At 45.2% G+C, this 16,130-nt stretch overlaps 1 long non-coding RNA gene across 1 annotated transcript; it reads right to left on the bottom strand.

Annotated features, from left to right (window-relative positions):
- Positions 1-6,272: 6,272 nt before the first annotated feature.
- LOC134732444 (uncharacterized) lies at positions 6,273-14,264 on the bottom strand. The gene is made up of 4 exons (XR_010115615.1): positions 14,200-14,264; positions 13,953-14,107; positions 9,075-9,286; positions 6,273-6,398 (listed from the first exon to the last, which is right to left on the bottom strand). It is a non-coding gene; the product is annotated as an uncharacterized lncRNA (long non-coding RNA).
- Positions 14,265-16,130: the final 1,866 nt, after the last annotated feature.

The raw sequence follows: 16,130 nt of genomic DNA, 5'->3' as shown, positions 1-16,130 counted from the left end.
CTCGCGGTTAGTGTTACAGTTCTTAAAGGCGGCGTGTCCAGAGTTTGTTCCTCTTGATGTTCCGACGCTTTCAGAGTTTCTTCCTTCTGGTGGGTTCGTGGTCTCGCTGGCTCAGGAGTTAAGCTGCAGACCTTCGCGGTGAGTTTTACAGCTCTAAAGGCGGGGCGTCTGGAGTTGCTCCTTCCTCCCGGTGGGCTTGTGGTCTCGCTGGCTTCAGGAGTGAAGCTGCAGACCTCCGTAGTGAGTGTTACAGCTCATAAAGGTAGTGTGGACCCAAAGACTGAACAGCAGCAACATTCATTGCAAAGAGCAAAAGAACAAAGCCTACACGCAGTGGAAAGGGACCCGAGCAGGTTACCACCGCTGGCTCCGCAGCCTGCTTTTATTCTCTTATCTGGCCCCACCCACATGCTGCTGATTGGTCCATTTTACAGAGAGCCGATTGGTCTGTTTTACAGAGAGCTGATTGATCTGTTTTGACAGGGCACTGATTGGTACGTTTACAATCCCTGAGCCAGACACAAAAGTTCTCCATATACCCACTAGATTAGCTAGATACAGAGTGTCTGTTGGTGTATTTACAATCCCTTAGCTAGACATAAAGGTTCTCTAAGTCCCCACCAGAGTAACTAGATACAGAGTGCCGATTGCTGTATTCACAAACCCTGAGCTAGACACAGGGTGCTGATTGGTGTGTTTACAAACCTTGAGCTAGATACAGAATGCTGATTGGTGTATTTACAATCCCTTAGCTAGACATAAAGATTCTCCAAGTCCCCACCGGACTCAGGAGCCCAGCTGGCTTCACCCAGTGGATCCCGCACCGGGGCCCCAGGTGGAGCTGCCTGCCAGTCGCCGCTGTGCGCCTGCACTCTTCAGCCCTTGGGTGGTTGATGGGACGGGGCGCTGTTGAGCAGGGGGTGGTGCTTGTCGGGGAGGCTTGGGCCGCGCAGGAGCCCAGGGCGGAGCGGGGAGGCTCAGGCATGGCGGGCTGCAGGTCCCAAGCCCCGCCTGACGGGGAGACAGCTAAGGCTAGGCGAGAAGTTGAGCACAGCAGCTGCTGGCCCAGGTGCTAAGCCCCTCACTGCCCGGGCTGGAGGGGCCGGTCGGCCGCTCTGAGTGCCGGGCCGGCCGAGCCCACGCCCACCCGGAACTCGCGCTGGCCCGCAAGCGCGGTGCGCAGCCCCGGTTCCCGCCCGCGCCTCTCCCTCCACACCTCCCCGCAAGCTGAGGGAGCCGGCTCCGGCCTTGGCCAGCCCAGAAAGGGGCTCCCACAGTGCTGCGGCGGGCCGAAGGGCTTCTCAAGCGTGGCCAGAGTGGGCGCCAAGGCCGAGGAGGACCCTATTCAACCACACCTCTTTAGGTCAGGGTCCTTACCAAAAACACATTCCCAACCTGCTGTGAGCAACACCATGAAACACTCACCGCCTGGCATCCGCTGCTGAAGCACCCAGACGACTCTGTTGCAGGTGCTTCCAGAATGAGCTTAGTGACGCCATGACATAAAAGTCATCTCCGGCGGGTGTGGTGGCTCATACCTGTAATCCCAGCACTTTGGGAGGCTGAGGCAGGTGGATTGCTTGAGGCCAGGAGTTCGAGACCAGCCTGGCCAACACGGTGAAACCCCATCTCTACTAAAAATACAAAAATTAGCTGGGCGTGGTTGTGGGCGCCTGTAATCCCAGCTACTCAGGAGGCTGAGGGAGGAGAATCGCTTGAACCTGGGAGGCGGAGGCTGCAGTGAGCTGAGATCGTGCCATTTGCCCTCCAGCCTGGGCAACAGAGCGAGACTCAGTCTCAAAAAAAAAAAAAAAGAGTCATCTCCAAGAGGCACTTGCAATGCAGGAGAATGGGGCTGAGCCCAGGGTGCTAGGGGAACCAGAGGAGGGACTCAAAACTCAGAATAAGTATGTGGGAGGGTGGTGGGTTCAAGTGGATTCAACTGATAAACAAACGTTGCTGGTCCACAAGGGGCCTATGGTAGTGTCTGTAACAGCCTAGATTCCAACACTTGGTTACCCAGAGGGGTGGATGTTACAGGAAGAAAGTGGATCTACCATCCAGACACTCACTTTCTCGGCCCAGCTTGCTACTAACCTGGTATTACTCCAGGCAGTTCATCAGAGGACCAGTAAGAGGTGAAAGCAACAGGGCCTACTGATATGAGGAAGAACGGGGGGTAGGGGTGGTGGAGCGATCATCGGTAGCTGAGACCTGTTTTCCCCATAAATTTCCAGAGGGCAGGGTGCCTTGTCGTTTTTTTCTTTATGATTTCCTGGAGCTCCAACTATAATAGATCTTCCAAAAAAAATCAACAGAAAAATAAAAATATTAAGACTTGGCCAGCGGGCCAGGCGCGGTGGCTCACGCTTTAATCCCAGCACTTTGGGAGGCCGAGGGGGGTGGATTACGTGAGGTCAGGAGTTCAAAAGCAGCCTGGCCAACATGGTGAAACCCGTCTCTACTGAAAATACAAAAAAAGTAGCCAGGCGTGGTGGCAGGCGCCTGTGATCCCAGCTACTCAGGAGGCTGAGGCAGGAGAATCGCTTGAACACAGGAGGCAGAAGTTGCTGAGATTGTGCCACTGCACTCCAGTCTGGGCAACAGAGCAAGACTCCGTCTCAAAAAAAAAAAAAAAAAGACTTGGCCAGGGGCACTGCCTCACACCTGTAATTCCAGCACTTTGGGAGACTGAAGCGGGAGAATCACTTGAGCCCAGGAGTCTGAGGCTGCAGTGAGCTAGGATCACACTACCACTCAGGTCGTGATGAAAAAAAAAAAAAATTAAGGCTCATGGTAAATCTTTCTCTCAATTCCCAAAATCAGGAATAACTGTTTCTTCAGGAAAAAAAAATATATGTATATATATATATGCTTGCTTTTAATTTCATGGACCATGTTTAACTTTTATTTTCTTCATATCCTTCATCACGACCTGAAGCCACCCTGCTTGTGTCTTCCTTTGCTTGTCCGGCCACAGGCACTAGGTTGCTGGTTGCTGAAGAGCAGGCAACCAGGGGTCCTGCCAGCCCTGCATCCCACGTGCCAGGCGTGGGCCATCTTCATCTTTCCCTACTCTTACTTTCTTCTGGGTGTGGGCTTGCTTCATCTTTTCCCATTCTTATTTTCATTCATTATTTTTTGTCTGGTTGCATCATCTGCAGTTTTGCAAGCCACCTTGAATCTCTTTCTGGAAAAAGGCCAGGCATACACAAGTACATTATTAATCCATACCTGTATTAGCTTAGATTCCAACACTTGATTACCCAGAGGGGTGGATGTTATACAGGTGGATGTTACATCAGCATCCTCTTTCAGAGACAAATCAACTCCTTTATTCAGCTTATTTCTTTCTCAGTATCTGTTACACACTGGTCACTGTACTAGGGGTCAGAGTGTCAGACACTAAACAAGCAGACAAAAAATTAAATTCTGACAAAGTACAATTAATGCAAGGGAGAAAATAAGCAGAAAAACAGGGATGGGTGTCAGCATTTGTACAGGAAAGTGCAGGCAAGGCCTCTCTGAGGAGGTGACATTTCAGCAGGGACTGGAAGACAAGGAGAGGTGGGGGGAGTCATCCCGGTGAGCAGCACAGAGAAACAGCCGGTTGGGTTTTAGGAATGACAGAGGCCCGTGTGTATGAAGGGGATGGGACAGGTATCAAGAGAAGACAGGGGTTGGGCATGGTGGCTTACGCCTGTAATTCCAGCATTTTGGGAGGCCAAGGCGGGCAGATCACTTGAGGTCAGGAGTTCCAGACCAGCCTGGCCGACATGGTAAAATACCATCTCTGCTAAAAATACAAAATTAGGTGAGCGTGGTGGCACATGACTGTAGTTCCAGCTACATGGGAGGCTGAGGCAGGAGAATCGCTTGAACCCAGGAGGCAGAGGTTGCAATGAGCTGAGATCATGCCACTGCACTCCAGCCTGGGTGACAGAGTGAGATTCCTTCTCAAAAAAAAAAAAAAAAAAGAGAGAGAGAAGATAGGGAGGCAGCTGCCAGCCAGGCAGGGAGGCCCACTAGGTGAGGAGCATATGTTTTGTTCTTAGTGCCATGGGAAAGCTCCATTTGAACATGGAAGTGACAGGTTCCAATCTGCTGTTGTCTGCTTTTTCTTTTTTTTAGACAGAGTCTTACTCTGTCACCCAGGCTGGAGTGCAGTAGCACCATCTCAGCTCAATGCAACCTCCACCTCCTGGGTTCAAGCCATTCTCCTCCCTCAGTCTCCCAAGTAGCTGGGACCAATCTGCTTTAAAAAGATTATTCTACATTCATACTGTAGAATATTATATAGCAATAAAAAAACACTGATACACACGACCACTTGGATGGATCTCTAGGGCATTATGCTGAGAAAAAAAAGCCAACTTCAAAAGGTCGCACATGCATGATTCCATTTATACAACACTCTCATAATGATAAAATTATAGAGATTAGTGGTTGCCTGGGGTTAGGGACAGGGGAGGAGAAGTAGACTGAGTATGACTATAAAGGGTAGCACAAGGGAGATATCTGGTGATAGAACAATTCTGTATCTTGATTGTGGTGGTAGCTACATGAATCTACACTTAGGATAAAATTACACAGACTGATACTCACACACAGCACACAAAAATGAGTGCAGGTACAACTGAAATCTGAATAAGCTCTATGGATTGTACCCATGTCCATTTCCTGGTACTGACAGTATAATATAGTTATGTAAAACAGTGACATTGGGGGAAGCTGGATGAAGGATCTGTGAGACCTCTCTCTTCTATTCTTGTAGCTTCCTGTAAATCTATAATCATTTTCAAAATAAAACATTTTTATAAAAGTTTACCATCTGTGTGGGAAGGAAGGGTGCATGTAGGAAGTTTAGAGGATGACAGAGTAGCAGCAGTGGAGACAGTGAGGCCCAGAGGGAGGGGAGAGCTTTGGGAACAAGTGATGAATGGAGGGATCCATTTCATCAGAGGCAGGGTTAGGGAAAGGAAGAAGGGAGTCCCAGGTTTTAGACCTTAGTCACTTGGGGAGAATGGTGGTGCCAATTACTGAAATGGTGAAAAATGGCAAAAGACCAGGCTTATGTGGACAAACAGACCTTTTTATTGTTGCTTACTGTGACAAAGTTCACAGAAAGAAGCAAGTATTAAAATATGCAAATATAGAAGCCAACAGAGCAATGGAAATAATGTGTATACAAATACAACATATTCATTTTTTGTACAGATGGGGTCTCCCTATGTTGCCCAGGCTGGTCTCAAACTCCTAGGCTCAAGTGGTCCTCCTACCTTGGCCTCCCAAAGTGCTGGGATTACAGCCGTGAGCCACCACACATGCCAGGCCAAGTTTAATTAATTACTCTAATGCATTGCATGCATCTAACCACTACCCAGGTCAAGAAATAAAACCCTGGAAATCACTCACCCGCATTGTTCCTCCTGATCACAGGTATCCATAAACCACTGCCCTGATTTTTAGAGTAATTGCATCCTTGATTTTCTTCCTAGTTTATGCATGGGCCATGTTCGGTTTGAGATGCCATAAGACATCCAAATGAATGTTTGAATTCAAAGACCTCTAAACTTCCATCCAATACCAGTGTCAGGCTTTCAAATACTGCCAATTCTTCATGTCCTGTAGGCCATTCCCTTCTTGAGGCTGGAAGAAGTGACACCCATGACAACATCACGTACACTTCAATGTTGTAAACATTTGAAGAAGATGATCAGTGTTTTAGGGCTTGCTGCAAGATGTCCTTGTGCCTTGTTATTTCCTTTCCTCCATTGTTACTTGTGAAGTCTTGAATGTTGAATTTATTTCTACATATATTTCCAGAACAATACCTTTTGAGCATAATTCAATAGATTGGTGAGTGCACAGGGGGCTGCAAGAAGGGTGGGGAGTCATGAGGTCAGGAGATCGAGACCATCCTGGCTAACACGGTGAAACCCCGTCTCTACTAAAAATACAAAAAATTACCCAGACATGGTGGCACGCATTTGTAGTCCCAGCTACTCAGGAGGCTGAGGCAGGAGAACTGCTCGAACCTGGGAGGCAGAGCTTGCAGTGAGCCGAGATCACGCCACTGCACTCCAGCCTGGGCAACAGAGGGAGACTCTGTCTCAAAAATAAAAAAAGAAAAAAAAGGGTGGGGAGTTCTTGAAACTTCCCCTAAACAGTGCCTTAGGCAAACCATACCACCTCATCGGAATGCTGCAGGTGGATGTTTTCCTGAGGCAGTGCTCTAGCCTTCTCCCTAGCACAGTGTTGAAAGCATCATTCCTCTGCATGCTCCTCCAACATGCTTGCCTCCAGGACGCACTTCTGTGTTTATAATCCTTCACCAGGGTTACACTGTAGCATGCAGGGTCCCCTGCATTGATGCCTCTTGGTGTACAGGCTTGAATCTGCATAATACAAGGGCCCCCAATAACGAGATGCCAAAACACTGAATCATCTGTTATTGCAACCATTAATTATGACATATGTGCACAAATATCTTATGCACATATTTCTAGATGCTCACACACAGAAAGTGCTAGAAAAACCTAAGATATCGCTGTTTTGTGTCCATTTTGTACATCTGAGATCTGAGTGATCCAGGGACAGTTTCTGGGGCTAAGGGATTTACTCCCTCCTCTTCCCTCCAATTTGAATATAGAGAGACTTGGGACCCCCAAGTCCAGTGGTGGGCACATAGGACTCTTCTGATCTGACAGGGACCGCCCCTGGATGCAGTGGGTACAATGGGGACCGCTAGAGATGAATCTGACCCTCTGTGGCTGCCTGATCTCGGGTAACTTTCTCAAAGTCTTTGTGCCCCAGATTCCTCTTTGGTAAAAGACAGATGTACCAGCACCTACCTCAGAACTACTTTACAAGAGCTATTCGTATACAAAACTCAGCACAGGGCAGTTAGGGCTTATTAACTCATGCTGCTTAGCATCTATCATTTAACACTAGGTGCCAGACACTGCAAAACGTGGTGCACGAATTAACTCCTTTCATCCTCATGAGAGGGCAAAGAGGGAGTTCCTATTATCAACCCCATCTTGCAGATGCTCAGAGAGTTAAGTAACTTGCCCTAAGTTACACAGGTAGTGAACTGCTGTGCTGAGCGTCTAACCCAGCTGACTTAGCCACTCTGCTTTGTGACCTCCAACATCTTCAGTGAATTCAGTTCAGTTACTGGGTTCTGACAGTTGGTGTCAGTAGCCACTTTTGTGCTGGTCCAGGGTAATGCTCTGCCCTAATTGGTCAGAATCTGTGGGAGGTACCGCAAGAAAACCAACTGGGAGGCACATTTCTAAGCCTATTGATGGTGGTGACCATACTTAATGCGTTTTATTTGTTGTACCTAAAACAACTGATAATGTCCAGCTCAACAGGCCCCAAAGCTCACAGGAGATACTAAAAGGATAATACCCCGCTGTTTCTTTTGGAGACTTCCTGTAGCAGATTCCTCCCTTCTCCTGGCTTACAGGGACCACAGCAGACATCTGTGAGCATTTCCTCTGAGCTAGAATCTGTTCTAAGAATCCACATGCACTGTCCCATTCCATTCTCACAGTATTCTCACATGAGAACCAGCTCTCATCGTCCTAACAAGGGTGAGTCCGTGTCTAAAACCACACAACAGTAACGGAGGCAGGACTTCACCTCGGGCCCTCTAGGCTCAATGCCATGCACTTGACCTCTGTACTGCACCATTACCTGAAGGAAGAGTGTTTGTTCTGCATATATCACCTTTTTACTCTTTTCTTATTTTTTTGCAAATATCATCTTATTCATCATCAGCAACAATATAAACTGCTACTATCTTATTTCTCTCTTCACTTACAGCATTATATCCAAATGGTGTGTTGAAATTTGACCAGAAGGCACAACTCTTATGATTCCCAAATTCACTGGACTTGCATTTAAAATCACAGTGCTCAGCCGGGCACGGTGGCTCACACCTGTAATCCCTGCACTTTGGGAGGCCAAGGCAGGTGGATCACCTGAGTTCAGGAATTTGAGACCAGCCTGGCCAACATGAGGAAACAGTGTCTCTACTAAAAATACAAAAAATTAGCTGGGCGTGGTGGCACACCCCTGTAGTTCCAGCTACTTAGGAGGCTGAGGCAGGAGAATCGCTTGAACCCAGGAGGCGGAGGTTGCAGTGAGCTGAGATAGCATCACTGCACTCCAGCCTGGGCAACAAGAGCAAAACTCTGTCTCTAAATAAATAATCAAATCACAGTGCTCATTGACGAACTATATATAATACAAGGGCTACTAACAGTCAATTTTTAACAATTTTCATTAATAGGTAACACAAACCCATTTGAAATGTTTTAAAATGGTAAATATTTAAAGCAAAATTTGCTGCCTACCCCCATACTTAAAAAAACAATCTGATGAAAGCCATGGACTTTCTCCGGAAATGTGGATATTTACATTAAAAGAAAAAAAATCATACCTGCACCTTCAAGGAGTTCCCAGAACCCCTGAGGCCCATCCATTGACCCCAGTGATAAGAAGTTCTATGGATTTACAGTTGGTGAGATTCTCTGTGAAGCAAATGTTTTTCCTTCGATTTGCATTTTGTAACTCCTGGTGCAAGAGGGCCCTCCTTCTCTCTTTCTACTTCTATAGACACAAATATGGTATATTCTCTCATGTACTGTCATCATCACCTATATTTATCGTAAGAATAGATTTTCCTTTTTTATATTCTGTGTTTCAAACTAAAGTCACTACAACAAATCCTTCAGTTGTATAAAACACAAACAAAATTTGAGCTTCATCATTTCACTAAACTGATGCCTCAGCTAATGTGCAGACCTTTAATTTTCAAGCCTAAACTGGTCCTTGAACTGATTTGTAGATTTCCTACGGAATATGCTCAGCATCCATATAGTATTAGAGGAATAAAACAGGTCCATTTAAAGGAGTAGTTGGGATAGGTTACACCCTTGCTACAAAAGCAGTCTACTTGTTCACCTAAGAAAAACACAAATGTTGACAATATGGTTATCTCTTCTTGTTACTCTTTGCAGGAGACTTTGGATTTAAAAATGCTTCACATACACTTTACTTACAGCATAATATCTAATTGGTGGGTCAAAATTTGGCCAGAAGTCACAACTCTTATGATCCCAAAATTTGCTGGACTTGCATTTCAAATTAGGGTGCTCACTGATGAACTACAATAGAGTATGGTCCGGAGAATTTGTCATTGTTGCAAGTTCACTTAAAAAGTGATCATGTGCTTCCAGCTCCATGTATATTACCAATAATCCTCATGACAATCCTGCAATGTATCAGAACACAAATTTTACAGATGAGGAAACTGAGGATCAAAGAATTTAACTACCTTACCCAAGGTCACACAGCTGGGAAGTGGCCCATGACTTGTCTGGCTTAAGAACCCACACTTTTTCAGCTACCATGTTGCCTTCCTGGCTTTGGCCTGACTTTGGCTTCAGACCAGTATTTGTAGAGTGTCCCCACTGCAAATGGAAATGTTTACTTCACCCCAGAACAGGGCTGAATTTGCCACATCTCTTCATGTCCTTAAAACTTAAATCTGGCCAGGTGCAGTGGCTCATGCCTGTAATCCCAGCACTTTGGGAAGCTAAGGCAGGAGGATTGCTTGAGGCCAGGAGTTTGAGACCAGCCTGGGCAACATAACGAGACCACTATCTCTGAATCGTTTTTTAAAAACTAAAAAGGTAAAAATAAAAATTTAAACCTGATAAAGAGGATGATCAAGCAGAACTAGTGGAGAATTTTTTTTTTTTTTAATACAGAGTCTTGCTCTGTCGCCCATGCTGGAATGCAGTGGTGCGACCTCGGCTCACTGCAAGCTCCGCCTCCTGGGTTCACGCCATTCTCCTGCCTCAGCCTCCTGAGTAGCTGGGACTACAGGCGCCCACCACCACGCCCTGCTAATTTTTTTTTGGATTTTCAGTAGAGACGGGGTTTCACCGTGTTAGCCAGGATGGTCGCCATCTCCTGACCTCGTGATCCACCCGCCTCGGCCTCCCAAAGTGCTGGGATTACAGGCGTGAGCTACCACGCCTGGCCCTAGCAGAGAATTTTTTAGATTAATGTCTGCAACACAGCCATATAATCTTTTAGAGTAAGTAAGGTATTTATCAATTTAATTGTAGAACTTTATTTTAAAACCTAAGCATGCATTTAGCATCAGATCCTAAATTGAAAGTGCTGGGCCTACATTCCATATGCCTAAGAAAAATTTTTGTTCATAAAAATTATTCCCAGGCCGGGCGCGGTGGCTCACGCCTGTAATCCCAGCACTTTGGGAGGCCGAGACGGGCGGATCACGAGGTCAGGAGATCGAGACCATCTTGGCTAACACGGTGAAACCCCGTCTCTACTAAAAAAAAAAAATACAAAAAATTAGCTGGGCGTGTTGGCAGGCGCCTGTAGTCCCAGCTACTCGGGAGGCTGAGGCAGGAGAATGGCGTGAACCCGGGAGGTGGAGCTTGCAGTGAGCCGAGATTGCGCCACTGCACTCCAACCTGGTGGACATAGTGAGACTCCGTCTCAAAAAAAAAAAAAAAAAAAAAAAAAAAAAATTTTTCCCAAATGGGCAATTAATTTCAAGATGTCCTGCCATTGGCTCACTTTTGCTCTGTTAAGTAAGATAAACCTGTCCCGGAAAATAACCACCTGCCTATACTGACAGACAGGCAAAGTAAAACCTGGCTTTTCACATAAAGAGATAATTAAACAACTGGACGGTTTCAGTTTGTGTCAAAAGTCACTCTCTCCTTTGATCTGTACCTCAGCTAAGGTGCATCATGAACCTCAGGGGTCATGGGAGAAGAGGAGCAGGGCAAGAGAGAAATTTCAGTCCACCTTGAAGTGTGAAGTGTTTGCTTTTCCCCAGACAGCTCATCTCACTTCCTCTCTAGTGAAAATCTACCCTCTATATTCCTTAATGAAACTATCATGGCATTCTTCGGCTGCCCTTCCCAAAACTTTAAGAAGCTCAGAACAAACTCATTGCTTTCTGAAAGGCTTCTGGTAATAAACACCATGAAATGTGGAGGTTCTGAGATACACTGTGGGCTTTTTCGAGTCCCCTGTGCTTTTTTTTCTTAATGGAGTAAAGTTTTAATCTTTCGGTAACAGCATTTAAACGCAACACCTTTACACTACTGAAAATAAGAATTATAATAATATTAACTAAAAGTCACAGCATTTTGTTTAACCCTTCACAATTTTCCCCTTGTTCCCTACTCAAATGTCATCACAAATTAAAGATCCTGCAGATTACATGTATGCAAAAAGAGGGCTTTTATCTGACTTGGGAGGCTGAGAGGAAAGGCTGATGGAGATAATTTCTACTATTTTTTCTAGTCTTAAAGCTTCCTACTTTTCTTTTGTTTCTCTTCCAGGACTTTATATCATTGGCAATGCACTAAAATGTGAAATTCTCTCTTTGTACATTTTTGTGTCACCCCTAACTGCAAGGCCCTGAGGCCCCAATAATTTCAAAGTGGAGATAAGCCACTGGGAGCAGGAGTCACTATTCAAGGAATCCTTACCCCACCCTTGTTGGCTTGGTTAAGTCAAAATTACTCTTATCCTAAATCAGAAATCCTAGAAATGAACGGAGATGTCTCTAGTATCCCTCTTAAAGCAGCAGCCCATAGCAGCATGGGTTCTCAAAGACTCAAGCCTTTTATTTCTCACCTTGCACAACCAAAAAATAAATCAAATACTTGTCATTACGATTTGAAGGTGACACTGATTCCAGTGATTAGCTACTCATTGTAGATCTATCTGGCTGACTACGACATGGAAACATATCTTTGATACAACATATCTTTGATATGACATATCTTTGATTCGCAGATATGGTTTTTGAGGAATCTGATAATGTGATTGATATTTTCTCATGCCCTCCCAGTAGTGCAGTGGTTTACTGAGAGTTGAGGCATTTCTCTTTTCGAGAGCAGAGAGGACATGTTTGAATCCTGGCTTCAACACTTACTGAGCTGCAGGGACTTTCGGAGGTTCTTGGACCTCTCTGGACCACAGCTGCCCTAAATAAATGAGGGGGATATTATTCATGTCCAGGGTAGCTGTGGCAAGAGTAGACAATGGACACTGCTCCCTATTCAGGAGAAGCAGGGCACCGGGGAAGGAAACGGCTCCCCATTAGGCCTGCCTCTGCTGTCCAACCCCCATGGACCAGAAGCTGGAGGGAGTCAACCTGAAGGGGCTGTGTTTGGTCATGCCCAAAGCTCTTACGACATGTCATCCAGTTATGTCTTTGAGCATTAGCCATACATTTTTTCCCCCTGGAAACTGAAAAAAACATTTATTTTCTCTCCATGGTTTCCATTTATCCTCCAGACTTGGTCACTGTCCCTGTCCTTAATCAAATTCTCTGCTGACTGGTGGCTTTGCCTAATGAACGCCCTGCATTCTAGCTCTTACAAGCTTGACTCTGTATTTTCTCATTTTCACATTCAGTGACCTAGAGCACATGGTGACTGCTAAGTTACCTTGAGCTTAATTAGCACTTGTAAGTCTCAGAAGAGGGCTCAGTAAATGCTGGCTAAGGAAATAAAAGCTGAAGTCCATTTTATTCTAAGGATTCCAGATATCAAAGAATTTCTGTGGGTGTACACATCAGGCCAAGAGGAGTTTCACTCATTTTAAGAGTCATTCTCGAGATTCCAACTGCTCCTTGACACTTTTTTTTTATTATTAAAAAATATATAGAGAGAGACAGAGACAGGGCCTCACTGTGTTGGCCAGGCTGGTCTCAAACTCCTGGCCTCAAGTGATCTGCCCCCTCGGCCTTCCAAAGTGCTGAGATTACAGATGTGAGCCACCACACTCAGCCTCCTTCATACTTTTAATAGGAATTTGTTTTCTTCTTCTTTAAGAAAGATCTCAAAACAATGTGTAAAAAAAAAAGCCTGAAAGGGAATCATCGAAATGCTAACAGTTGTATTAGATTGGTGGAACTATATATGTTATTTCTATAATATACACATATTCATTTATAATAGTTTACTGTATAAACTTTATTTTAAAAGAAACACTTCACTGATGATCTGTATCAATGTTAATTAAGTATATAAAATGTTCAAGCCTAGGCCAGATGCCATGGCTCACGTCTGTAATCCCAGCAGTTTGGGCGGCTAAGGTGGGTGGATCATCTGAGGTCAGGGGTTTGAGACCAGCCTAGCCAAGGTGGTAAAACCCTGTTTCTACTAAAAATAGAAAAATTAGCTCAGCATGGTGGCACGTGCCTATAATCCCAGCTACTCGGGAGGCTGAGGCAGGAGAATCACTTGAACCTGGGAGGCAGAGGTGGCAGTGAGCCAAGATTGTGCCACTGCACTCCAGCTGGGGCAAAAGAGTGAGACTCTGTCAAAAAAAAAAAAAAAAAAAAAGCCAGGCCCGGTGGCTCACGCCTGTAATCCCAGCACTTTGGGAGGCCGAGGCGGGCGGATCCCCTGAGGTCGGGAGTTCGAGACCAGCCTGACCAACATGAAGAAAACCCGTCTCTACTAAAAATACAAAATTAGCTGGGCATGGTGGCGCATGACTGCAGTCCCAGCTACTTGGGAGGCTGAGGCAGGAGAATTGCTTGAACCCAGGAGGCGGAGGCTGTGTGAGCCGAGATCACGGCATTGCACTACAGCCTGGGCAGCAACAAGAGCGAAACTCCATCTCAAAAAAAAAAAAAAAAAAAATTCAAGCCTCTGTTCTGTCCAGTTCTTTCTTCCATAGTCTTTCTCATTTTATATTTCCATGAGGAGTATCCTAATATCAGCTATAGATTTAAATAACCACCATGAGAAGCCTGACTTTATTGAATATTGAGTGTCTATTCTATTTGTGAGATATACTGAGTTATAAAAGGACAAAATAAGGACTTGGGCATAGTTCTGAACAACAGACAGACACTACATAGAGGCACACACCAGAAACTCTGATATCCCTGTTTCTCTTGAGTTTGTTCCTGAATTTTAAACGGCCTGCGTTATATTTGGTAGCACCCAAACATCTGCCCAAAGCGATACCTTGAAATGCTCTCTGCATCTGTGTCATTCACACAGAAAACTCAGCATTTCCAGAGCTGCAGAAACACAAGGAAAAGAACAGATAAGGTTGAGAGAGTTAAGAGAAGCATTGTGATGTGACTGTTGCTTGTTCCACCTGACAGTTTACCTGCGTCTCCTTTTCCATCACTGCAAGTTGTCAAGGTGTTTGTGGATAAACAGAGCCCCTTCTCTTAATGATCCATCTTCTCACACTGCTTGATTTATGCACGGATCACTGCCTACCCTTGGTGAAATGGCCAAGAAACCTCAACAGGCTTTAAAAAAAATGAATCAGATGCTGATTGAACTGCTGTACAATGCAAGATATTGTCTCTGTGTCTCTGTATGTCCCCCATAGACCCTGGATGAGTTGACAGAGTCCTACTGCCAACCAGAAAGACCCTGGCTTCTTACAACTTTTAGGCCTTCCTAAACTCCTAACCCAACCTCCCACTTTTGCAGCCTCAGCTACCACTCCCGTGCCTACAAAAATTTCTTTTTTCTCACTATCTGTTGTCTCTTTTTACCTCCACGCTGTTCATTCTGTTGGAAACTTCCATTCTTCCTTCTTTAGAGGCCACACAGCTCAAATGCTATCTTCCCCAGAAACGTTCTCCAATTGCCCCAGATTTTCAATGCATAGTCTGCATTCAGGACTGACTAGTGTCCCAAATAGGCTGAGACTATATTAGCGACCTGCTGGCATGGGAGATGTTAAGTGATTCCCTGCTGCTATGATGTTTAATAAAAGCTTATTGAAATTACTTACATATATGTTTAATAGCACAAAGAAATTAAAAAGAAAATCTTTACTGCTTCTGCATTGGCAGTACTCTTTCCTCACACCTGCTTCTCCTTCTCAGTACCTGCTTTGGTAGGTGAGATTTCTCACCCATCCCAGCAGCCAGGGAACCAACGCTTGAGAACTGTTTTCCCCTTTATGGCCCCAGGATGTCATTTCTTCTCATCATTTGAATGACATCTGGCTTCCAAGATTGATTTGTTGTAATATTATACACCCAGCTGGCCAGTGGGCTGAAAATCAATTCACCAAATGACCAATTTGCTGGATCAACTCTAACTCCATAGTAAGTCTGAAAAGGTAGGCTGTGGAAAGGGGAATATTTAGGCTAAGTCTCAAAGAATGGGCAGGATTTGGGTGAGCTATTACAAGAGAGAGGCAGGAAGGGGCATTCCAGGAGAGACAACCAGCAATGGCAAAAAACAAACAAACAAAAAAGAATTCCTTTTGGTTGGGATTTCTAACACCTCCCCCTCCAAAGAAAGAGAAGTAATTTCAAAATAAATGATTTGCAAATACAGGATAATTTTCTGGAGTTATATATGCTCTTACTGCTGCAACTGCGTAAATCTTGAGATTTTGTCTTCATTTGATTCAGACTTCGGTTGAGTAGCTGCCTTCTTTTCTCCCACTTCTTGGTAATATAGGTTCTGCTAAAGAATGGAGATCTAGGCCAGGTGCTGGGCCTCACGCCTGTAATCCCAGCACTTTAGGAGGCTGAGGCAGGCAGATCACCTAAGGTCAGGAGTTCAAGACCAGCCTGGCCAACATGGTGAAACCCTGTCTCTACTAAAAATAAAAAATTAGCCAGATGTGGTGGCACGTGCCTGTAGTCCCAGCTACTTGGGAGGCTGAGGCAGGAACCCAGGAGGTGGAGGCTGCAGTGAGCCAAGACTGCCACTGCACTCCAGCGTGGGTGACAGAGTGAGATTCCATCCCCCCTCCACAAAAAAAAAAAAAAAAAAAAAGAATGGAGATCTAGCCCTGGAGAATATATTTACCTCCCTAAACTACCCAATTTATGTCAATGGAAATTGGCTTGAGTTCAATGGAAATTGACTCAAGTTTAATGGAAATTGACTCATGCTGTCAAGCATGTCAAATGGAAGGTAAACTCCAGTATATTTGTTCAGTAATTTTGGTAACCTAAATTTTTTTTTTTTTTTTGAGACAGAGTTTTGCTGTTGTTGCCCAGGCTGGAGCGCAATGGCGAGATCTCGGCTCACCACAACCTCCGCCTCCCAGGTTCAAGCGAT

The sequence above is a fragment of the Symphalangus syndactylus genome, chromosome 14 (assembly GCF_028878055.3).
Source record: "Symphalangus syndactylus isolate Jambi chromosome 14, NHGRI_mSymSyn1-v2.1_pri, whole genome shotgun sequence".
Classification (NCBI taxonomy): Eukaryota; Metazoa; Chordata; class Mammalia; order Primates; family Hylobatidae; genus Symphalangus; species Symphalangus syndactylus.
The sequence above is the reverse complement of the archived record's forward strand: the minus strand, read 5'-3'. Positions and strand labels throughout refer to the sequence as shown.